We start from the raw sequence: 27,398 nt of genomic DNA, 5'->3' as shown, positions 1-27,398 counted from the left end.
AACTAGTAATCTCAGACGTCTTGTAATGATGCCACACTTATGTCTTGAAGTCCAAATAACTGATGCCCGGACCAAAGCCTCCGCAGTAGACCACTTCCTATGGCACCTCCAAAAGCCAACCCAAGCATAATGGCTGATTCACCAATCCTGACCGTAGACCTTCCGTATCACGTCTCAGAACCGATCTCTACCATAGACCTAGATAAAATTGAACGCTCCAAACCAGCAAAGATTGAAACGACTCTTCACTAACCACCCCATAACTCATGGTATGCAAATGGCATATGACAATGTTTGAAGGTATAACCCAAACACAAGCAGGGAAACAAACCCAGATATACACTTACTAACACCCTTGAAACAAAAAACTCCCTCGTGTAATTTCCCGCAAGTAATGCACTGAATCCGACCCTGTTGGCCTCTCAAAAAGGTGACCCGAACTCTTGGGTCTCTTTCAGGGACCCTCCAATATATGCACCTGATTTGATCCCCTCTTCCCAATGTGCTCCAAATCAATCCCTAGCTCTTGGCTATATAAATCATATCATTCAGGGTCTCATACCCTGACACACTCACCAACTTAATCGTCAACGGTTGAACTGCAATAGCTGGAGCAACCTCTTCCCTACCCAAGCTGCAACCACTCCCAAGACATAGTCTCTAATCCCGAAAGCAAAATAGAACGCACAATCAATCCATTTCGTCCGATACAAGAGATCCACGGCGAACCGAACCTTAGCTCCTAAGGGGTAGGGATTAGTGCAGAAAACAATTTCCATCTCCCTAACCTAATGCAAATTCAAATCCCTGGCAGTCCCTCCACTAACTGGCTCACCACCAGAGTCGGGACCAAACCCCGGTCCTTCCTCATGTGTGCTCATCCTCGTCTGGCAAAGCAGTTATCCCCACCATCAGAGGATAACCAAGAATTCTCTTTCCCATAAGCTTCTTAGATTCTCCAAGACTCTCACCGATTCAAGTATGGATCTTGTGCTTTTAGTAGTACGGGCTGATCCTACCTTCCACACTACCACCTCAGGTAGTGGTGGTCAACGTCGGTCCGCGGTGGTAGCCACCACCTCGTGGTGGTGGTGGTTGTGTTTTTAAGCCAAGACAATACCAAAAGTACTCCAAATAATAGTCGAAACGCACCCAAATGAACACTGCCACCGGAGATAGTGGCTAACGGTGGCAGAATGGCGACAGTAGGTGGCAGCCACCACATCATGGTGGTGGTGGTTATTTTCCAGGCCAAATGTAGTTCATAAAATAATCACGACACCGACAACACATATATACTAGACATACACCCAACCAGCTACCTTCCTTGCGGCTCTCGTTGCCGGAAAGACACAAAAATAGTGCCCAAAGGCCACTATCGGTTACAATGACGATACAGGCGTCACACCCGCATAAAAGAGTGAGAGAAAGGGAATAGGTGGGTTGCGGGTGGACTAATTGTGTGTTTCCGGAGGCTCACGACTCATAAGGACGAAACAGCGCCTCTTTTGATCTTTTTCATATCTCCCGTCTGATCGCGGCGTCGATTGCAGCGGGTTATAGTGGCGGTGCTTCAACAACATAGTGGCAAGCGACAGAGGGCACAAGAAGGTGGCGGCGACTGAGAGAGCTCCCATGGTGGCAGCTTATTAAGATTAGGTGTAGGGTTCGAATGTTCCAACGAGAGGGAAAAGGAGTTACCGGTCCAATCCTGTGTCCACACAAAATTCCTATGAGTTTGACACTTCCGGTCCCTCTTACCCATAAACTTTTCAAAATAGTACCTTAAGTTACCATATAGCCCCTCGATGACAAATTCTTATCAACTTAGGTACATAATTTACCATTCGGCCCTCCGAATTCCAAAATCCCTTCAATTTAAGTCCAATAATTACCAAACACACCCTGACTTTTGAAATACTTTTCAAATTAAATCCAGAACATACACTTTTAACCCCCAAAATCCAAAATAAATATAATTTGGCTCCCCGAAACCTACACCCCACTAAATATTATTGATTTTGGCTACCATTATATAAAATAATAATAAAAATTATATCTCGCGGTTTTAGATTTTATTATTTATTTAATTAATTTTAAATGAAATTTTACAACTCTCCCCTACTTAAATTAGATTTTGTCCTCGAAATCATTCCTTACCACTCCTGACACGCCAAATAACCTGAGCAACACGACCATAACCACAAGCATACCCTAGCCTTTTCCAAGGAAACTGCAACCAACCCTCGTAGGGTTCTAAAACTGGATGATGAAACTAATTCCTTGCAACATGATCACCTTTATTCAATCTTAAACCTAAAGTCTTGAGGTGGTTTGTCTCCCTGACAGACCTCCTTCACTGAATCATTGCCCAATTCATTGCACTTATCTCCCAACTGCCTTCTTAACTTCTGATAACTTGAGGTTCCCACTAGAAAACAGAGTCACATACCAAATTTCCCTGCAGAATACTTATACCTGACAAAAGATCAAATAATCCTTTGAGTAGGAGACTTATCCCTGCAATAGTTAGACTCAGTCAAGAGTTGCACGACAGGGTCAAATCAACCACTCTGAGATTATTTAACCCAACTGCGAACAACTTAGCGTATACCCCTAATACAAGAAATTCCACACATGAATTCCAAGTCACTGAACCCACCACGACTCTTCTTGCTACCACTTGTTGCTTTCTAGAGGCAGCCGCGACCTCCCTGATCTAACCTTATCAATCAACTGCTTGAAAAATCGGACACCTAACCGATTGTTGGGCCAAAACACACGCACAATAGTCCCACATGACCTCCCGCCACTCATCGCTCCTTCAATCCTTTGATCCATCCAATCATGATATGCTTACAGCCTTTCGCCACTGAATTCGATACAAAAAGATGAATCCTACCAGAATAACTATAGTCTTACATCATACTCGGTCTCCTTCGACCTACTGTTACCTAACTTCAGTTGTGTTGTGACCTACTCAGAACCTTGCGAACTGGCCCACCCTAGCCTAAGTTATATGAACGAATATGTGAATGCCACAGCTACTCTGCAGTCTTTCTGCACTTCCCGCACTATCTGACCACTTGTAAATTCTACGGCTCCCCCGTAATCTTACAGCACTTTCACCCCACTAACTACTATTGAATTTTACGTCTCCCCCATAGTGTTACAACGCTTTCACCCTACTGACCATTAGTGAATGCTACGGCTCCCCCATAGTCTTACAACACTTTCATCCTAACTAACCATTAGAGAATATTATGGCTCCCCCGTAGTCTTACAACACTTTCATCCTAACTGACCATTAGTGAATGCTACAGCTTCCCCGTAGTCTTACAACACTTTTTTCCTAACACAACTACAGTCCAATGCCTTGCCTCCAATCTATCAATGTGAAACGTACGCAGAGTCGAACACGCACGTGACCGAACACCCCACTGAACTCACTTCATGACTGGAACCCCAACCTGCTTCCCTAAATTCTACTATCAAGCACCAAGAACACGCAATTCACGTGTTGGGAGACTTTTCCGAACTCCAAACTCGCACAACCCTCAAACTAAACAACCACTTGGGACACCATTTCCTCGATGGGGATGAGAAACTCATCCCGGTCTCATACCTACTCCTGTCCTGAATACATGTGCGATTCTCCCCCATTTAGATTCGACTAAGTCTTTACAATACATGAGATTTGAAGGATTCCCAATCCTTTTTACTCTTAAATAGCCAAAGTGATGACAACCTGTGCTTGCCCATGCTAGTGTTCTATTACTGGCCCAAACTCTAAAGACCACACAACTCCTAAAGATCAGATGAACACTTCCCGAATCCTAGCGAAACTAGTAATCTCAGACGTCTTGTAATGATGCCACACTTATGTCTTGAAGTCCAAATAACTGATGCCCGGACCAAAGCCTCCGCAGTAGACCACTTCCTATGGCACCTCCAAAAGCCAACCCAAGCATAATGGCTGATTCACCAATCCTGACCGTAGACCTTCCGTATCACGTCTCAGAACCGATCTCTACCATAGACCTAGATAAAATTGAACGCTCCAAACCAGCAAAGATTGAAACGACTCTTCACTAACCACCCCATAACTCATGGTATGCAAATGGCATATGACAATGTTTGAAGGTATAACCCAAACACAAGCAGGGAAACAAACCCAGATATACACTTACTAACACCCTTGAAACAAAAAACTCCCTCGTGTAATTTCCCGCAAGTAATGCACTGAATCCGACCCTGTTGGCCTCTCAAAAAGGTGACCCGAACTCTTGGGTCTCTTTCAGGGACCCTCCAATATATGCACCTGATTTGATCCCCTCTTCCCAATGTGCTCCAAATCAATCCCTAGCTCTTGGCTATATAAATCATATCATTCAGGGTCTCATACCCTGACACACTCACCAACTTAATCGTCAACGGTTGAACTGCAATAGCTGGAGCAACCTCTTCCCTACCCAAGCTGCAACCACTCCCAAGACATAGTCTCTAATCCCGAAAGCAAAATAGAACGCACAATCAATCCATTTCGTCCGATACAAGAGATCCACGGCGAACCGAACCTTAGCTCCTAAGGGGTAGGGATTAGTGCAGAAAACAATTTCCATCTCCCTAACCTAATGCAAATTCAAATCCCTGGCAGTCCCTCCACTAACTGGCTCACCACCAGAGTCGGGACCAAACCCCGGTCCTTCCTCATGTGTGCTCATCCTCGTCTGGCAAAGCAGTTATCCCCACCATCAGAGGATAACCAAGAATTCTCTTTCCCATAAGCTTCTTAGATTCTCCAAGACTCTCACCGATTCAAGTATGGATCTTGTGCTTTTAGTAGTACGGGCTGATCCTACCTTCCACACCTATCCATACTTTCCTCAGCAATCCTCCCGAATCCTCTAAGTCACCTACTCCACTAATGCACCAAATATTCGCTAAACAGCAACACAATACCCACCGAAGCAACTCCTAGCATCCCCCTAAGCTCCTAACCTCACCGAATCGCCCCACTAACTCACTGGAGCATTTCCTAGGCTTTCCTAGGTTCCCAACCTTGGCCTGCCATCAACTGCTGAAGAACTCCTCATGATGTTAGCCATCTACCTCCTAAATATCTTCACATTCACTTAGTAGTAGACTCTCATCATTCAGGAGTTCCATAAAGCACAAAGCAAGCAGCATTCGTGTAGTAGCACTCTGATCTAATGAAATATCATAGAACATGCAGCCCACATACCACTACTCGGGCTATCCACATCCATCCATCCTCACTGTCGGTTGCCTTATGCATGCAAATTATACACAGAACATGATCTAATAGACTGTCGAATAATAGACTCTACTCTAGGACCACAACCAGACAAGGAACAGGAAATAAGGCCAAATCAACTATTCTAAGGCTATAAGATCCTAACCGTATAAAATTTTAAAAGCATACACTTAGCAGTTACTAATTCTAATAATCATTCTCATTCTAGCCTGACATCCAATATTCCTAAGGCTACAAGAACCACATATCAGGCCAATCTATCGCTGACTAATCAACATGCAAGTCTACCAGCTCATGCAACATAATAAGGCATCTCTTCTAGCCCTAACTAGCATGTGATTCTCATATTCATAAATCAAGTTATAACAGATAACATGTAGGTGTATTATAGGGAAACTTACTTGGGCTCGACTGATTTCATGAACCACACCCTTTCTTCTCTTAGAAATTCTTTCCTTAAAAACATTTTTTCTTTTAAAGAGTTTACAGATCCTCAGTTTGAGTTCATACACACCCTAAAGTATATCAAAATCCCTCAAATCAAGGCTCTGATACCAACTGTAACGACCCAAAAATCAAGGGTACAAATTTCATTTTTCATTATAGTCAAACACAAATGTTACTTCATACAATCATTCAAAACATTACTTAAATTAAAACGTTTATCAGAGTTACGTCCCAAAATCACATAAAGAGGAAAACACGGGTGTGTACGCTGTAATCAGGTCGGGCCCTTCCTTTACAAATCAATGATACCTAAAACCATAAACAAAATTATAAGCATGAAGCTTAGTGAGTTCCCTAGAGCATACCCCCACATAATCCACATAACCGCATAAACCATATCAATCACATAGGGCATATCAGTCATATAAGGTATATCAATCACATAAACATATAAGGATGTCGTGGGCTCCTCCCAGGGTCTTACTCCAGGATGCCATGGGCTCCTCTACGTGGTCTTACATTTAAGTGCCATGGCCTCCCCCATGGTCTTTACTTGGAAAGCCATGGGCTCCCCTACATGGTCTGAAATCCAAGAATCATGGATTCCCCTATGGTCTTTCATGCAAGTATCACAAAGACAACTAACATATCACACATCACATAAACAACTAGTATACCATATATCACATAAACAATGAATATAAACATATAAGGATGTCGTGGGCTCCTCCCAGGGTCTTACTCTAGGATACCATAGGCTCCCCTACATGGTGTTACATCCAACTGCCATGGGCTCCCCCGTGGTCTTTACTTGGAAAGCCATGGGATCCCCCACATGGTCTTACATCTACGTTCAATGGGCTCCCCCATGGTCTTCACCTGAAAAGTCATGGGCTCCCCTACATGGTCTTACATCCAAGTGTCATGGGCTCCCCTCATGGTCTTTCATGCAAATATCACATAAACAAATATCATAGAATATAGCATATAACCAAGTGGCATACCACATATCACTACATTAACTAGTGTACCACATATCAGAAAATGGATCGGCCTTGGTGCCTTCGACCCATTGGTATGGTGAGGAGACTCAACTCGCACTGCTAAAGTCCCGCAGATGAATCCCTGACTGCTGGTTGACCGATCCTCGTACTGTCAATCATCAACACATAACCCAATTAACCATTTGGGTTTAAATACATAACCATAAATCTACACTTGGGGTAGATGGACCATCTAACCCCTAACCTAGCTGTAACAATAGCCAAAATAGGTCAATAACAATCACATGTGATTATGATAATCATGTAATGTGATAAATGTACTATGCATTTCATGATAAATTCTAATACAAATATGAACTTTCTTTATGATACAACTCAAAGTATACGTCCATACGATTCTAAAAATATAGAGAACGTCTAAATCTGACTTCGCATGAAGAAGTTATGATAAACCGAACACTATAAATCTCTATAGTAAGAGGAATTTAAAATATACTTAGAATTAGCTATTAAAATCTAAACCAGAGTTGTATTGCTTGTAAATACCTACGCGTGCATATAAAGAACGTCAAAAAACGGAGTTCGTATGTGAAAGTTACAACCTTCCAAAGATTCAGCTGTTAGAAACCCTAATCTAACTGAGCTCACGACGTGAGCACAGGACTCACGACGTGAGAAGTCATTTATCCATATATCGGAATCTAGAAGGTGTGTGACGAGGCTGCGAGGGGATAAGATCCAAACTCACGACATGAGTAAAGATATCTCACAACGTGAGGAGTCACATGGCCACCTTCCGAAGCTAGGGACGCAAATGGCAAGTCTACAAGATGAACATGCAGGACTCACAATGTGAGAAAGGATATCTCACGATGTGAGGTTCTAAAATTCTTGCTATAAATAGCAGGCCCGACTTCGGCCATTCTTACACCTAAACTTCTTCCCTTTCTCTCCTTTGTTGAGGCCCTCTTGCATCCCGAGCCCCGAAGACCTTGTAAGCTGACCGTTTCTGCTTAGATTACATAAAATCACGCTACCAAGGTGAGTTTCACGGCCCCCCTTTCTAATATTTTTCGGGGGGAAATGCATGCTAAATATCGTATATACGTTACTATTATGTCTATATGATCGTATATTAGTATCAACATAGATACTTATAATAATTGAGATTTAGTTGTTCTAAATATAATATTTTAAATATATACAACTATTATCAACCTGTCGGCATGTTATTTTACTAATGCATATCTTAAGTTATGCTTAGGATTCTATATATATGTTATGTGTGATATAGTTCCAAAGCCATATTTGGAAGTTCTATATGTTAAGTTATAAAGTATGTTGCTATTATTGGTTTTATGTCAAGATAAAACTAGACATGTTATATGTTGTTATTGTTTGTTTTATGTTAAGATAAAACTTAGTATTGTTATTGATAGTTTTATGTCAAGATAAAACTAGGAACATTATATGTTGTTATTATTGGTTTTAGGTCAAAAATCAAACCTAGTTTTGCTTCAAGATATAGCTGTTATACTGCCTAAATAGTATAGGAGTAATGTTTAAAAGCATAGTCTAGTAACTTATGATTTTAGACATGAAAATGCTTGTTAGAGCTATAGGAAGTCGTCAAAGTCTACATGAGTAATTGTATTCATCAACTAAGATTGGGAATCTTAGCGGAAATCCTCTAAACTGTAACCGTTAATCCCGTGTGAGCGAGGAAGTCATGTATAAATAGTATACGAGTTGACCACCCCACTTGTGACTGTTAGCTACAGTCAACCAAAAGCAAATTATGAACTATCCTTTTATTTGTTATTGTTCCGGCGTCGATGAAGCGTACGATGTTGTTTCTCATGGTAAATCATGAGTGTGTTTGTTTCTCATGGTAAATCATGAGTATGTTTTGTCAGAGGTATTATGTCATTGTAGCGGTTACAGACTCATGGTAGCAAAATTGTTAGAAACATTAGACTTGGTCGTATACAAGTATTAATGTAAAATATAAGTTTCCCCCTACTTATATCTTAGAATTAAAGAATGTTTAGGTATAACACTTAATTGATAAGTAAACTATTATACCTAATATACATACTAAATGTTGGAGAGTCAAAATGATACTTTTAAAACTATACTTTTGAGCGTGCAATATGTATTACTTTATGGAGTCAAAACCTGTGGACTCACCAACTTTATGTTGACGTATTTTAAAATGCATGTGTTTTCAGGAACTTGAAAAGCTAGTATGTATTCGAACAGGAGAAGTTTTACTATTATCTTTTTGTTCATTAAGAAGTATGTCATAGTCGGATATTATGTAATAAATACTACGAAAACAATAATGTAACTTTCAATCATCAATAAAGGTATGTATTTTCTTTAGTATTGTTCAATGTATGTTATATATATAACGGTGATACGAAGAATGACGTTACAGTATCCGCTGTTTCCGCCGATGGCTGGGGTGTGACACTAGCTTTGTTCAAAACCAAGGCCCAAACTCACACTCTGAAGGCCTAAAAGCCCAATACTCTACCGAGGCCCAACATTTGGCCCAGTTTTCCAAAATGGGCCCAAACCTCTACATGGACTTATCTTATGGCCCAACCATTTATCCTAGCCCAAACATTTGGCATTCCGATGGTCCAATATCTCATAATCATCAAGGCCCAATTATGGCCCACCTATGGCCTAATTTTCCAAGTTGGGCCCAAGCGTCCCTAATGGGCCTTATCCTAAAGCCCCATAATTTCCTTAGTCCATAAACATGTTCCCAAATGTGCCCACGAAGGCCTACAACAGATTAGTCCAACAGATGGCCTAACAAGAACCCAAACCCAATTAGGGTTTTCCATATAAAATGATGATTAAGGTTAAGTATTCCTACTTAACCCATTAAGGACTTAATCCATTAAGCCAACCACTCCAATAGTCCAAACATCCAATGTGGTTGGTTGTAATTCAAAATTTCAAATCCAACAGTCCAAACGCGGGTCCCGACTAATCCAAAATACACATTTCCAAAATTAGGGTTTTCTAAACCCTAAATAAGGTTTTCAACCATACCGTGTGCCTATTAGACCATCGATTAAGTTTTTAGGTCAATTTGTATTATATAAGTTGGGCACCACCCACTACGAGCTCGGGTAGTGGTGGTCAACGACGGTCTGCGGCGGCAGCCACCACCTCGTGGTGGTGGTGGTTGTGTTTTTAGGCCAAGACAATACTAAAAGTACTTCAAATAATAGTCCAAATGCACCCAAATGCAGACCGTCATTGAAGAAGGTGGCTAACGGTGGCAGAATGGTGGTAGTGGGTGGCAGCCACCACCTCATAGTGGTGGTGACGGGCCTTCTTTGGGTTTTTTTCCCGGCCAAATGTTGCTCATACAATAATCACGACACCGACAACACATATATACTAGACATACACCCACCCAGCCACCTTCCATGCGGTTGTCGTTGCTAGAAAGACACGAAAATAGTGGCCAAAGGCCGCCAACGGTTATAATGACGATACCGGCATTGCACCCACAGAAAGGAACGAGAGATACAGAGAGAGAGAGAGAGAGAGAGAGAGAGAGAGAGAGAGACAGGAAAAAAAAAGGCGGGTTGCGGGTGGACTTAACGTACATTTTCGGTGGCTCACAACCCACACACGACGCCTCTTTCGGTCTTTGGCGTATCTCCCGGCTGATCACGGCGTCGTTGGCAGCGGGTTGTGGTGGTGACGCTTCAACGACATGGTAGCAAGCGGCGGGCGACATAGCAAGGTGGTGACGACTAAGAGAGCTCCCATGGTGGTGGCTGATGAAGATTTGGTTTAGGGTTTGTATGTTCCAACGAGAGGGAAAAGGAATTACCGGTCCAATCCCGTGTCCATACAAAATTCCTATGAGTTTGACACTTCCAGTCCCTCCTACCCAATAAACTTTTCAAAACAGATCCTTAAGTTACCATATAGCCCCCCCATGACAAATTCTTTTGAACTTAGGTACATAATTTACCATTCGGCCCTCCAAATTCCAAAATCCCTTCAATTTAAGTCCAATAATTACCAAACACACCCTGCCTTCTGAAATCATTTTCAAATTAAATGCAGAACTTACACTTTTAACCCCCAAAATCCAAAATTATATCATTTGGTTCCCTGAAACCAACACCTCGCTAAATATTATTGATTTTGGCTACCATTATATAAAATAATAATAAAAATTACATCTCATGGTTTTAGAGTTTATTATTTATTTAATTAATTTTAAACGGAATGTTACAAAAAGGAAATAGGTACAAACAAAATTTATTTAAGAATAAGTAAGGATGGAGAGTACAATTCTAATGAATTTGCAAGGTTTTTTAAAAGGGTAGGGATTAAGAGGAAGCTAACAACAACATATTCTCCTCAAAAAAATGGGGTAGTAGAGAGAAAGAATAAAACCGTCATGAATGTTGTTAATTCAATGTTAAATGAGAATAAAGTTCCAAAAGCCTTTTGGCCTGAAGCTATTAAGTGGTGTGCTCATATCCAGAATCAAAGTCCAACAACAACAGTCGAAAGCAAAACTCCATAAGAGGCTTGGAGTGGTAAGAAACCAACGGTAGATTATTTACGGCTGTTTGGATGTGTAGCATATGTACTCATTCCAAACCAGATTCAAAGAAAACTAGATGACAGGAGCAAAAAGTATATTTTGTTGGGGATAAGTGTTGAATCCAAAGGCTAGATTTTGTATGATCCAGAATCCAAAAAGGTTATCATGAGTAGATATTTTGTGTTTGAAGAAAAGACAAGTTGGGATTGAGGCACTACAGCAATAGAAATTCAACAAGACATTTTAAAATGGGAAAATGAGTATGAAAGTGATGCAGAAATAAAACAAATGATGAAGTGAATAACTGTGATGAAGAAAATGGTGACTCTGATGAAGAAAATGGTGTTACTCCTCCCTCACCCTCCAGTGCTCCCTTTGGTTCTCCTTCAGTCACTAGTGCAAGTTCCCCTCCTGATATGCCTAATGCCCCTTGATGTGCCTAATCAATGCCATGGAAACTTAATTCAAGGAAAGAGCACACGAGACAGAAGAACTCCAGATTGGTTGGCAAACTATGATGCAGGTGAAGAACTTGCTCTTAATGTAATGATGTTGATGACTGAAAGCGACCCTGTAACTTTCGAAGAGGCCAACAAAGAACATAAATGGAAAGAAGCTGTGACAGCATATATTAAAGCTATAGAAAGAAATCAAACTTGGGAACTAACTCGTTTGCCTACAGAAGTTAATTGGGTGTTTAAAATCAAGTTTAATGAATTAGGATAGGTTGATAAATTCAAGGCGAGGCTTGTGGCAAAAGGATATGCATAACAATACGGTATTGACTACACTGAAGTGTTTTCTCTGGTGGCACGGATGGATACTATTCGGCTAATACTTGCTACAGTTGCCCTAAACAGTTAGGAAGTCTTCCAACTTGATATAAAGAGTGCTTTCTTACATGGAAAGATTAAAAAAAGGTATTTGTAGAGCAACTTGAAGGTTTCATCAAGAAAGGGGAAGAATATAAAGTTTATAAACTGAACAAGGCATTATATGGTCCAAAGCAGGCTCCAAGAGCCTGGTACAACAGAATTGGTGCATACTCTATAAAAGAAGGCTTTGAAAGGTGTCCAAGTGAACATACTTTGTTTACAAAATTAAGTAAAGGTACACTATTAATTGTAAGCTTGTATGTTGATGATCTGATATTCACTAGAAATGATAGAATACTATTTGAAGATTTTCTAGAACTCCATGATGTTGGAATTTAAAATGTTAGATGTTGGAAAAATGAAACATTTTTGGGCATTGAAGTAGAAGAAAGCTCGGATGGAATTTTCATTGGCCAGAAAAGATATGTTGCAGAGGTGGTGGCTACATTTAACATGGAGAATAGAAATGTTGTGAAAAATCCAATAGTACCAAGTCCAAAGCTTTTGAAAGATACAGGAGAAGAAAAAAATGATGAAACCATCTTCAAAAAGATGGTTGGAAGTCTGATGTACCTAACTGCAACCATGCCTGACTTGATGTATGGTGTGTGTTTGATAAGCTAGTTCATGTCTGCTCCAACTAAGATGATCTGGCTTGCTGCAAATTGAATTTTGATGTACTTAAAGGGAACAACTAGCTGGGAATATTTTACAAAAGGGGAGTCAAAGGTATTAGATTAATGGGCTTCATAGAAAGTGATAATGTTGGAGATATAGATGATCGAAGAAGCACATGTGGACATCTGTTTATGCTTGGAAATAGAGCTGTATCATGGGCTTCAAAGAAACAACCAGTTGTTGCTTTATCCACCACAGTGGCAGAGTACATAGCAGCAGCCTTATGTCCATGTCAAGGTATTTGGCTTAGAAGAGCCCTAGATAAACAGGGAAATGAAGATGAAGAAGGAACTGTTATTATGTATGACAACAACTCTACCATACAACTGTCAAAAATCTGGTCTTCCATGGAAAATGGAAGCACATCGATGTAAGGTTCTAGTTTCTAAGGGATCTTGTGAATAATGGATTTGTTGAACTCAAATACTGCAACACCCAGGGTTAAATAGTTGATGTTATGACAAAGCCTTTGAAACTTGAGCTATTTGAAAGATTTTGGAGCATGCTTGGGATGACCGGGATGAACTAAGCTAAAATGTTAATACATGTGTTTGAGGCAGACTTAGGAAGTAGCCATGTTTATTTTGAGTTTATGTTTTGACTACTTCTGGCTAATAAGTTATATTATTTAGGAAGCACTATTATTCCAGAAGTAGCCACGTTTATTTTGAGTTTATGTTTTAATTTTCGTTATGTAATTGGCTATATATAGCTCTGTTCTTTTTAGTTTAAATAATACATACCTTCTCATATTTCTTTGTTTTGATATCAACATAGAAAGGTATTAAAAAGAGGCCATGTAGAAAAAATATATTTTTTTATAAGAGTATATATATATATATATATATATATATATATATATATATATATATATATATATATATATATATATATATATATATGCAGGCAAACATAAATCTAAATCGAAATATCGTAATAATAGTTATTATTAACATTAATACGATAGATTCTTTTAATTTTATTCATGCGTAACTTATGAATAAGAAATTAACTCATATATTTTATTATGTGTTTACATTATCATATAGTTAAAAGAAATCATAATGCTTTAATCAACTTTATATAAAATGATACTATTTCATAATAAATAAAAAAGATATCGCTATTTTTTATAGTAAATAACAAAAATATTACATTATAATAATTATATTATACGTATTAGATAAATATTAAAGGGAAATAAAAATAAAAATGAAATGAATATTTTTACAGCAGACTATATATAACTAATATTACAAGGGAAATAAATGTCTCCACACCAAATTAACTAGTGTTAAGAGCGAGATAAAAACTTATTAATTAAAGAAGAATAATAAAAAATATTAAGTATATGATATATATTAGATGTGAGACTCATATATTATACGTGTTGATTAAAAATAGATTAAATATAAAATGTAAACAATAAAAATTTTAAAAATAAAATTATAAAATATGAAATTAAAAAAAAAACATATTACTTGTAATGTATTATCAGATTTATTACATTTAATATTTTACATATATAAGTGTCAATGTTATGTGGCTTCTTAATTTAAATAATTAAAAAAAATTAAAAATTAACATGTAGATATTATTTATTTTAAAAAATATCACAAAATAACAAATATGAAAACTAATAAAAGATTAACAAGTGACAAAATGAATCTTCATTTATTATAATAGATATATGTAATAATTCATTTGATACTAAGAGGATTTTGTAAATGAAGGGGACACGGTTTTTATCCCACATTTTATATTTTTCGGTGTGGAAAATTTAAAAAAAAAAGTATATTAAGAAAATATTAAAATGAGAAAAACATATTTTTATATAGTTTTAGAGTCTTTTTTTCCAAAAAAAAAATTATAAACATTAAAAATAAAATAAACAAAAAATAACAACATAAAAACTATTGATGTCAAAATATATATAGAATATGCAAAATATGTTTATATATTCCATAATATATACGCAGATCTGTAGAATATTTGCACATATTTTGTATATTCTATCTGCATATTCTATATGTTCTAACATAATTATGGTGATTTTTTTTTTGGAAAAGAAGTTTAGAAAACTATAAATAAATTTGTTTTTTATTTTCATTTTTAATTTTCTTTTTCGTTTTTTTCACTTTTTGAATTAATTAAAGGCATTCTAAATGTGTGGCTAGAAAAACGAGTGTTCTCTCACAAAATCTCATTATCATATAAACTCAATCCTATACATACCCTATATATGTATATATAATGCATGTATGTGTAATGTATTTGTAATCTTAATATATTCTAATTATTTTTAAAGTTCACAAATAAACTTGCATGTTTGTAATTTTTAATTTCTAATGTTGTTCGGTTTAAAAGTGTAATACACTTTTAAACCGAACAACATTAGAAATTAAAAATTACAAACATGCAAGTTTATTTGTGAACTTTAAAAATAATTAGAATATATTAAGATTACAAATACATTACACATACATGTATTATATATACATATATAGGATATGTATAGGGTTGAATTTATATGAGAATGAGTTTTTGTGAGAGAACAATCGTGTTTTTAGCTACAAATTTAGAATGCCTTTAAATAATTAAAAAAAATGAAAAAGAAACTAAAAAATGAATAAATTTATTTATAATTATTATTATTGATATTGTTATTATTATTATTGATATTACTATTAATTATATAATTATTATTGTAATTTATAATGTTAATATTTACTATAAAAAGTAATAATAATAATGAGTATATTATTTTAATTAAAAGATTAAGTAGTTATTTAATTACTTAATTGAACTATAGTTCTTATTAATTATAATAACAAAAATACTTATATATATATATATATATATATATATATATATATATTATTTTAATTATAAAAATAAATAATTATACAAGTAATAATACCAAAAATAATAATTTAATTATTTTTAGAATATTATTGTAAAAGAAAGTTGAGTTTTGTTCTAAAAAACATTTCCGTTGGTAATCAGTCAATGATTACCGACGGAATGCCGACAGATACCCCAAGTGAAGAATTTCATTTACATTTCGTCGTTATTTATTGACGAATTTCCGATGGAAATTATTTTCATCACTATTGTGTCGATATTTCATCACTAAAATTAGAGTTTTTATGTTTGTCACAATTCTGTCAAAATTTCTTCACTAATTTCTGATGGAAAAATTCAATCACTAATTTACGTAGGAATTAACCCAGCTTTCTAGTAGTGAATGTAGACAATTAACTGTGAGGTGCTATTATATATTTATCCCTTCTTGGTTATATAAAAAAGTCAAAAATAAAAAGTACACATTCATTCACTCATACGTTGGATAGAACAAACAGTTAGGGAATACGTATAAAATTAGCTTTAACCATACATGTATGTATGAAACTGGGTTATTGTCATGGACTTTAAGTTAAAAAAAAAATTATTAGTTTACAGTACTTAACTAAGTATGTAAAGTAGCAACATAGTTTCATATTTTATAAAAATATCTAATAATGCAACACTTGGAAGCAATTGATGCGTTTTCATTAAATATACAACATGTATATTCAGATAACTATTGTCTTTCGGTTTTAAAGCTATTCGGAAGGGAGGGTTAAATCACACGTAAGATCCTATATGGAAAACCAACCCACGCGTAAACATCGTTTCTGGTGGGTTGGCTATAAAGTGGTTGCCAAAACTCATGAAGACAAATAAGGTGATTGACTAATGGTTATCACAGTTTCCATTTTCTCTCCACTCTGCTCTTTTTCGTCACTCACTACCAACTCATCGGTGAACATCATTTTTACAACCTAGTTGGTTGGTCGTGGAATGCTAAAATATCTACATTGTACTGAATTGTCTGGTGGTTTGATTGTGATCACTCCCAATTTCACAACTATTATTCTAACAGACGTTGCAACATTTAAGAAAAACATGTTGCATCGGATAAATGAAACAATATTATTATTATTATTATTATTATTATTATTATTATTATTATTATTATTATTATTTTGAATTTGCTTTATAACAAAAGCTGCAATTCCTATATTATTGCACTTTTTTTTGACATATTAGACATATTTCAATTACAATATTTTTAATTGTCATCGTACAATGAGTGAGATGGCAAACGGGCAACAAGCTGTGTCATTAAGCCTTTTTGAATGGTAAATCTAATTCTTTTAAATACTAAATCCGAAGATCTAGGAGATATAACATTACTATGCATGATTCGTTGTACTTTTTTAAGAAACTCTACCGCATCCGGTGCGAGAAAACCAAACGTATCAAATGCAAATGGTATGAACACGTGTTGATTTTCCAGGCACGATCTCTCATGTTTGGTGACTTTGTTTGTGGCTGCTTTTAAAACAGCATGTCTCGTTGTGAAACCTCCAACCCTCAGTCCCACGAGAAAGGATACCCCTGTAAAATTCATACATGCGTGTTTCCCTCCGCTGTGAAACCCCCAACCCTCAGGCTCAGTGCTTATATTATATCTACATTGAGTGCAAAAATATATGAACCTTAATTAATGATTTTATAAGAGGAAATATTTTTATCTAGATGTTGTTTTTCATGTCTACTCTCACCATTCTATCATAAAAAATATAATGATAATATATTTCATTTGTTGTCTTCCATTTTTAACAGAAAGTTTTATGTTTAGTTGAAAACCTTTAAACGCATTTGGCTATATGTTTGAATGGGAAATTAATTAAGATTTAGAGTATAGATACGTTGACTAATGAAAGTATGCCCATTCTTCTTCAATTGTCTCGGTTCTCTACAAAGCTCCTTTATATTTAGCATTATATCGTAAAAGTTAGTAAAGAAGAAAATATCTTGTAGCAACAGGATGTTTGGTTGGAGAGCTATGGCTGCAATGGTGGTCCTAACGATATTGCTTGTGGTGTTGCCCCTTGTGACACCACCTCTTCCTCCCCCTCCATTGATTGCTGGATGTGTTCCGGTTATGATTATGTGTGCACTTCTGTACTTAGCTTTTACTGTTCCAAACATACCTAGTGATACCTGCTGATGTGGTTATACATATATTCATAGTATAGGCCCCACCCCAACCCCAAAGTAATTTGAATTCTTATATATACTTGTTAAGTAACAGGAATAAGGGCTTCATATCGTACCCTTAACAAAATTTGAAAATGAAAAAATGTACTTTGCCGATTAAAGATTTGATGCTGCCATTTTGTGAAGTTCCACTTGTTATATATATATATATATATATATATATATATATATATATATATATATATATATATATATATATATATATATATCGATTAAAGATTTGATGCTGCCATTTTGTGAAGTTCCACTTGTTATATATATATATATATATATATATATATATATATATATATATATATATATATATATATAGGGTTAAAGATCAAATGTAAATCTTAAGTATTGTATGAACCTATAACCAAATCCTGACCATTGGATTTGAAAAAATGAATGGTTATGATCATAGGTTACATATTATGAATATGGACTTGCATTTACTATCCGATTACACTCAATTAATTATAAAAACAAATATGACATTTTCTTAATAGAGAGAAATTTAAATTAACTAAATTTAGGCAAATAAGTCAAATCATTTAATAAATTAATCAATCAATTAATATCTAGTTTTTTTTTTAAATAAACGAGTTTAGTTCCTAAAAAATTTAAATCACCTCTAATTAGAAATATTCTTAAAAAATATTATATATCGATTTTGAGAATGAAGAAGAATTGATTTTTTTAATTAAATAAGCATTTTTTCTAGAATGCTTAAGAATGTATGTTTTAGTCAAATAAGCATTTTTTAGAATATTTTTTTTAGTTAAACATGCATTTTCAATTTTGAGAATGATTAAAAATCGATTTTTTAGTTAAAATTTCATGTTTGTTGTTGAAAATAGTTAAAAATGACATTATCGTAAAATACTTTTGAAGAATGAAAATTTATTCTTTAAGAATCAAAGTTAATTCTCTAAGAATGTTTTGATGTATAAATGTTTCCAACCACTATTTTCATGAGAAAAAAAAATATATAGCTAAAGTTAGATATGTTTTGATTTTGAAAGACACATATATTTTGGTTCTATAAAAGAATATGCATTGATTGTCAAAAACAACATAATTAAACAAAAAAAAACCAATATATTATGATGCATTCTAAACGAATAATATTACATATATTCTTGAAGAATATTTTGTTGCATTCTAGAAGAATATGCATTGATCATCAAAAGTAACAAAATTAAACAAAAAAAAAAAAGAATATATTATGATGCGTTCTAAAAGAATAATACAATTTACATAACAAAGGAAATAAATTTAAGATAAATGGGTTTTATATCTAAACAAAACAATACCAAAATGACATGGACAAGAAGAAGAGTTATGACACCACCCATAAACACACTTGAGTAATATAAATACAGTTGATCGGCAATAACACTTTAGGCGAAAACTAAGATTGATTATTCTTCTAAGGAGCAACATCACAACTTGAAGTGACACTAAACATCTATATACTTAAAAAAACATTCAGCCAACCAAAATTTTGTAGCAAATAATATATCATGAATCTCAACTTTTAATACTTGCTTATATCATGGTCTTCAAAATTCAAATGCATTAATGGAAAGTTCAGTAGCACCCAAAGAGATTATGTTAGATGCTCTAAATTCAAATGGACTTTGTGACGATATTATATGCTAGATCTTTCATTAGAGTTGGGAAATAATGCTTAGATCCACGAACACCCCTGACTGCAAACTGGATTATAACAAAACATTCTAAAGTGAGGGTTGGTCCCACTCTTATTTACTCTAAACACACTTCTTTATAACTAATACTAACAGCTTATAGATGAACTGAAGGCAAATACATATGAAAGAATCTGTTAGAATAAAGATGCAAACGAAAAGAAAACTCACTTGTTAAGTCCACGCGAAAAGCAAACACCTAAAACAAAAAGTCTGAAATTGAAGCCCATGTAACCTAGCAACCGACCATCCTCTATGAGAAAAATAAACAGATGCCAATACTTACATTCATCCTGGTCTGCACCGACCACCAACCATCAAGATTTCGAAAAGCAACCCGTAATTTCATATCATAAGAGAGAATGAGTTATGATCGGTTCTAAGGGAAGGGTAGCTATGATTGAGACACAAGTGGAGAAGTGGGTATCACCGGTTTTTCCTTATTGCAGACCTACATAGAGAAAAAGAAAAATAAGGAGTCGAATTTATGGTCGTATCTTTTACCAGCCATCGTGAAGGAGAAGAAGGAAGGATAAAAGGGTTTTCTTGGATGGGATTATCAGGTGTCCTATATACAAAGGCATAGGAGGCGAAACCCCTGATCAACGATTTAAGAAAAGGAAAAAGGGTGATGCGATTTCATACATGAGGTTGAATCCTGATTATTTTGAAGTTTATATGAATCGATTCAAAACGGGGAACAAGAAAGGGCAGTAAGAAGGAGAAATGTGAGCACCAAGGAAACACACACATGATGTTGGTTGTGAGTCATTTAGTCAAAGTCTAGGGTTCTTAGTGTAGTTACCGGGATGCTATAATTACAGGCTATAAATTGTAATTAGTTACCAAAATTAAAATGATTTAATATTATAGAATAACTAATTTAAATGATTGGACAAGAATTGGTCATACATTCATACAATAATTAAGGTTTATATATGAACCTAACTCTCTCTCTCTCCCTCTCTCTTTATATATATATATATATATATATATATATATATATATATATATATATATATATATATATATATATATAATTGTGAATTCGTTATTCGATGTTATTATAATAATTTTTTCTTTTATCTTAATTGTTTAATTACTTGTTTTTATTTTCATCATACAAAATTTTAAATTGACTCTTACTAATTTAGGTATTGATTTTATAAATTTATCAAAGTCTGTAATAAATTAGATTATTACTTGATACAATGAATTAATTATTTGTATTATTATTTCTATATGTATTACTAAATTACATATAATATTGTTTTGTATAATAATTTAATTATATGTTTGTAAATGAAAAATTTTGTGATTAGTAAACTTTGTTATGCAGTGGAAACAAAGCAAAAAAAAAAATAGAATCATTTTTACGCATAATGATTTACCACGAGGTGAAAAAAAAAAACTGCAATAGAAATGGATGATCAACGGAAATAGAGCGTCGTGTGTAACTTAAATGAAGGTTTTATTTTAAAACACATACATTGTTACATTTTGTTATCATTTCAAGTATTTCGCTAGTTGTTTATATTTTTTAAATTATTTACCCGTTTTTAAAACAAAATCTTGGCTATGCCACTGAAAGCGAGTGGCGGGGGTCACATTTATTCGCTGAGTTTGTGATTTTGGTGACGAAATCATCATAAGTGGGGGAGACTTGTGACGCCCGTAAGTTAGGGCTATACGTTTTAAGTAATTTTAGTTATAACTAGAGAAGAATTCCCCCCGTTGGGGGGGGGGGGGGGGGGTGTTGAAGGATATCTCTTTGTAAAGTATAGTCTTACTATACACCACAATACACTACTCAAGGACACTAAAAACATAAATCATACATGATTACATGAGTTACCAGACACTTCTCCAAGACCATCAAATCATCCCATATTGTTGTCTGTAAATTCACGAAATTGATGCAAAAACATAACGAAAGTAACAATCTGAAGTCTCAACATAAAATGTATACATATACTTACTTGTACATGGTTAATAATACGCCAAAGGAAAGGACAAAACAGGAACAACATTGGTATTTCCAAAATTACCCTAAAGCCCTTTTATTTGTTGAATTTCCGATATTGTCCTTATCTATCATATGTGGCAGAAGTTGATGCATAACAGTTGAAAGCTCATCTGCAAATTTTAAGCAAATGACCATTTTCCCCTCACTTATACATTTTTTAGAAATTATCATTATCATTACTAATCATCACACTATTTTTAATTTTTTATTTTTAAAAATAAATCCTATTCACCACAACAATAGGAAGCAAGTGATTTTTATGTTGCTAAAAATGGGGTTTTTGGGTACCGGGACACCAAACCAAACATATTTTGATAGAATTTTTTAGATATACCACAAATAATATAGAAATCATATACGACATTTCATCAAACGTCTCCCATGCGCAAATCTGTTAAGAACATATGTTTGTCCAAATCGGTGATCATCTTTTCCAATCTTTCACCAGTAACTTTCTAGATGGGAGTATGTAGGACAAATCAAAGTTGTAAAATAAGCTCAAAATACCTTTTTTACTTTAATTTAAAAACTAAAGCAAAATGCCTGATGACCATTCTTTATCCTAAAATATGTTACAAAATGAAGGTCAGGAAACAGGTTCTTATTCTCAAAGTATAAGAAGCCGATGATCTAAGCGAAAAATGAACAATCCCAAGAAGCCTTCTTACAACAAAAATTAAAGAAGGTGAATCAGATAAAATAATGACCCAAAAGTAATTTTTCATAAATGGACCGAGATCGACATTCATATAATAAGGGAAATCTGAATTTAGAGTTTTGGAGGGCCATCACCTACTCATATATAAAATCATAAATTAGAAGTTTGCACATAAAGCTTTTAGTTTGAAAGCAGGGATATGTAAAGAATTAAGAACATGAACATGCAGTTGTAACAAATATGGTTTATGAATGTGTAAAATATGTTAATGAATAGCTCTAATGAACATCAATTAGAAACAAAACAATACATTTTATCTACTTAATTATAGATAAAGAAAGAAACATAACCTTACATTGAAATTGGAACCACGATTTGGTTTGTTTCCATCAAGAAGTTGAAAAAACTATTAAAATCATATTTATATAAGAAAAATACCAGAAATTACCAAATATTGATATATAATAAAATGAATTGTGCACTTACCAACTCCATCTAAGCTATATCAAAATAAGATGCCAATTTGCAAAGAAGAACAATATTTCGGGATCATTTATTGTAAATTACTATAAAAGCAAAAACATATATAAGAATTTAGAAGAATGCGGATCTCATGAGTTGCCTTGCCTCAACTATTTTTTTTATGGTATTGTTCTCTAACTCACCATTACTCACCTGTGAGAGCCTTGCTTCAAGTTCCACTTCTCAACCAATAGTAATACAATACAGCCTAAAAAATAACTAAAAATAATTAAAATTAATAAATGAAATCCTAGTATCCTACAAACTTAATCATGATTATCTGAAGGTAACAAATGTACAATGTTATTTCATTTTTTGGAATTCCAATGAGCAATCATTTTTTTTCCTTTTAAAATAAATGAAAGTAGCATGCCAAAGATTTATAAAGAAATAAAAGTAGAATGCTATTTTAAGCCATGGTTTGTGTGAAAAGTACACCGGAAAAATTGGTAGTATTCTAATATAAAAATATTTAATCATTACGTGACATTCCTCAATTAAAAAGAACGCCTGTTCTTATAAATTCCTAAGTAGCCAAATCACATATAGTTATAGAAATAGAACAAATAAAATATTTGATTATTTTTTGATAATTGTTATGTACCAGTTCTTGTTCTAGCAGATTGGTCTCTATGATCTGCTTCAAATGAGATCCCTTCAGCACTTCAACTTCTTTCAATAGCTTTATGCAATAAAAATATAAGCTTGATATGACCATAACATATAAAACAAAAAAAAAACATAGAAAACCTGATTGGGCTTCCCTTCCTCAATAGATGATGACAGATGGCGATCCGGGCTATCATCTAACAGCTGAGATGAAGATGGCAACTCCTCTGTCATCTAACAGCTGGACATTCAGCTTTCTAACTTGATCTTTTAATCCTATCACGGAATCATTCAGCAATGGAACCCCATAAGACGAACGACTTGAATCCACTTTCATTATACTTTCTTGCAGATCTCCTATTCGATTAAGAATCACCAACGGAACAACAATCTGGAAAAATTTTAGCATCGATACATTTAGCTTATCCAATTTAACCGCGTGAGTGTATATTTCGAACCATTTGACATGATTGCATTTCAGAAAAAGGGCTTCTGCGCCCACTATCTGAGTAATGAACATACCGTTTTCATGTTTCAGCTGATCTGATACCTTAGTTTGATTCTCGAGGTTTTCAATCATAGGCGTTATTGTTGTGATAGTTTATTGTATTTCAATGAACTCAGAGTGAACATGAAAGGATGTCTTTAGTACGCGTATGATGATATCTGATAGTTTAGAAACAGGGGGTCCTAGCCCAGCTCCCAAATGTAACAGATCAGCAATTAATGAACTTGAAGAAGTTGAATTTTTGTAGTGTTAGTGAACTTTTAAACAGAAATTAATGAACTTTGAAGTTGAACTGTGATCAGAAAGTATCAAACGTGGGAGTGTCTCTTGGTTCTTGTGTAAGCATAATGTAAGAAAATCAGCTCCAACTCAGCCAACGGACACAAATCTGCTCCAACACAGTGAAGGGACACTCGAAGGAAATTAGAGAAGGAGAAAAAGGGCTCACCGTCGGTCGATCGGTTGGTAGAGGATAACCCCTACTTCGCCTATCGCTTCCATATGTCCATTGCCCTACCGTACCCCCAACTTCTGATCTCTTCAAACCCGTGAACATCGTCGGTAATACAGTTACAGAAAAGGACGGAGAGGTGGAGTCTATAGAAGATGAAGCTGCAATTGAACGATCGTTGGTGAAAACGTCATCCAGCGGTTGAAAACGTATGAGCATTAGGGTTCAAAAATTGGAATCGAACGGAGCAAAAAAAACAGAAAATCAATTGGAATTACCTACTGTTGTAGAAAACTAAGATAAGTAGTGGGAAGAACGGAGAAGAATCTGGAAAAGGATTACAGATCTCCTTCAAGAGATTGGATAGAAATGGATTGAGGCTGGGATTTTATATGGAAGGAAGAAAGAGATGGAGCGCTGGAAGGAAGAATGGGGAAGGTTGTAAGAATTAAAGTGGTGATGTAAAAAGAATTAATGGGGAAGGTACTTGTGTAGGCATGTTATTGGAGAACAAAACAGTGGAGAAGATAACAACTGATGTCCATGGCGGTGCAACATCTGATTGTGTGGGAGAGGCGGCAAAGGATCAACCGACTAAAAACATTGACAGTCAGGGACTAAAGCTTTAAAACATAATCAGAGAGAGAAGAAGAAAAAGAAGAAGAAGAAAGAGACGGTGGGTGGAAAGAAGCGGTGGAAAGGAGATCAACAGAATGACACGTATCAATGGAGTCGATGACTCACGCACCCAGGCATTTACCACTCAGCTTGAACACATTTGTCAACATAGTAAAACTGCATGACCATTTTTGCCAAACCAAAAACATTACGTAAACCCTTTCCATGAAAGAAACCAAAAACCATGGGAGAAAGGCCACCAAAGACAAAGGAATCTAAGTAGAAGGTTGGAATAGACAAATCAGATGCATGATGTTTACTGTAGCTAACAATAGACAATTTTAATATATAGTATAAGTATATATTTTATTTAATAATTAAAAATCATCTAATAGGATAATAATTCGTTATACTTGTTATGGTCTATATAAATATCTATTTAATATATGCACGTTAAATAAACAAATATTATAAGTATATAATATTTGTAGAAAATCTTATTATAAAATTTATCGTTGAAGCGATAAAATAAAGTGTAAAAATAAAAGATTATTTAGGATAAATAATCTTAATAAAAGTTGTAATAGTCATGATGACGATCCCGTGAAAATAAAGAATGCTTAAATTTGAATTCATGTGAGAAAGTTATGATTTTTCGAAGTTTCTCGTGCAACCTTACACAACAATATGTGTCATAAAAAAAGTATCAGAGATAGGTTGCTTATTAGCCGAAGTGTCTAAACATAAGTCATGGTTAGAGGTTAGTATTTGGACCTATGGACCGGACCATACCTATGAATCGGATTAGACCGAATCGTTTTTTTTGGACCCCCGGGCCGGTTCTCGGTTTTAGGATTTGAGCAAAACCGGTCCTGTTTTTCTACCGGTCCGGTACGGGACTAAAAACTGGTTTTGGACCAGATTATTTAAAAAAAAATTATATTATGTGAATTTTTTTTTAAACAAACATATTTCATTCATTTTAAAGCGAATTGACATGCATTTTTTTGAACATATAAGTTATAGATTATAGATGATTTTAGATTATATGTTTGTTATTTTGGGGGTTATATTCGATGTGTTACAATCATTCAAAGATGAGATATCAAACCTAAAATATTTCAACTTTTCATTAAGAAATTTAAACTTTTGTATTCTGTGAAATTCTTTAAGCAAGCATATCTCATTCGTTTTAAGTCGGATTTACATGCAGTTTTTTCAACATGTAATTTAGAGTTTGTAGATGATTTTATACTATAATTTGTTGTTTTTTGTGTGATATTCGATAAGTTACAATCCATCAAAGATGAGATATCAAAGCTGAAATATTTTAGTTTTTCATCAAGAAATTTAAACTTTTGTATCATGTGAAATTCTTTAAACAAGCATATATCATTCGTTTTAAGTCAGATTGGTATGTGGTTATTTCCAACGCGTAATTTAGAGTTTGTAGATGATTTTAGCCTATAATTTTGTTCCTTTTAGTGTTACATTTGATGAGTTACAATCCTTCAAAGATTAGATATCAAATCTAAAATATTTCAGCTTTTCAACAAGAAATTTAAACTTTTGTATTATGTAAAATTCTTTAAGCAAGAATATCTCAATTGTTTCAAGTAGGATTGAAATATACTTTTTTCCAACGTCTAATTTAGCGTTTGTAGATGATTTTAAACTTTAATTTTGTTGTTTTTGGTGTTATATTCAATGAGTTACAATCCTTTAAACAAATGGTATCAAGTATAAACAATAAAAGTTTGACCGGTCTAAAGGACACAAGAAACGGAAGCATATTCAGTTTTTCGAGTTGTACTGTATCAAATCCAAAAAAGTATTCATTTTAACGAGTTGTAACATATTAAACCCATCAACATATTTGTTTTAACACGCTGTATCGTATGCATGTAAAGTTGTATCGGTCCAAATGGGTCTAAGAACCGGAAAACCTGGAACTGGACCTAGACCCAGTAAGTGTCGTCATCCAGTCTGGTCCATGCTCCACAATATTCTCCGAAACCGGTATGTTCCAAGAGCTGGCCCGGTCCAGTTTGGTCCGGTCCTGTCCAAATGTTCACCCCTAGTCGTGGTAATCATAATCATGAGGCTTTGAGTATAAGGAACGTATAAATCTGACTTCATATGAGGAAGTTATGATTTTTCAAAGTTTCATGTCGACACATTACAAGTGTATGTGAAACAGAAATCGAAATGAAAATTGGTTGCTTGTTAGCGCAAACAATCTAAAAGAAAGTTGATGTCCTCGTAAATACGAAATTGTAGATCTAGAGAACATCAAGAACAGAGTTTGTATGAAGGAGTTATGATTT

The 27,398-nt window shown here is 34.7% G+C and overlaps 1 long non-coding RNA gene across 1 annotated transcript; it reads right to left on the bottom strand.

Annotated features, from left to right (window-relative positions):
- Positions 1-21,556: 21,556 nt before the first annotated feature.
- Positions 21,557-25,216, bottom strand: LOC145063619 (uncharacterized). The gene is made up of 3 exons (XR_013688026.1): positions 24,732-25,216; positions 23,490-24,614; positions 21,557-23,093 (listed from the first exon to the last, which is right to left on the bottom strand). It is a non-coding gene; the product is annotated as an uncharacterized LOC145063619 (long non-coding RNA).
- Between the last annotated feature and the right edge of the window lie 2,182 nt (positions 25,217-27,398).

The sequence above is a fragment of the Lactuca serriola genome, chromosome 7 (genome assembly GCF_051521515.1).
Source record: "Lactuca serriola cultivar US96UC23 chromosome 7, Lser_US96UC23_V15, whole genome shotgun sequence".
NCBI lineage: Eukaryota > Viridiplantae > Streptophyta > Magnoliopsida > Asterales > Asteraceae > Lactuca > Lactuca serriola.
This window is presented reverse-complemented; position numbering and strand designations above follow the sequence as displayed.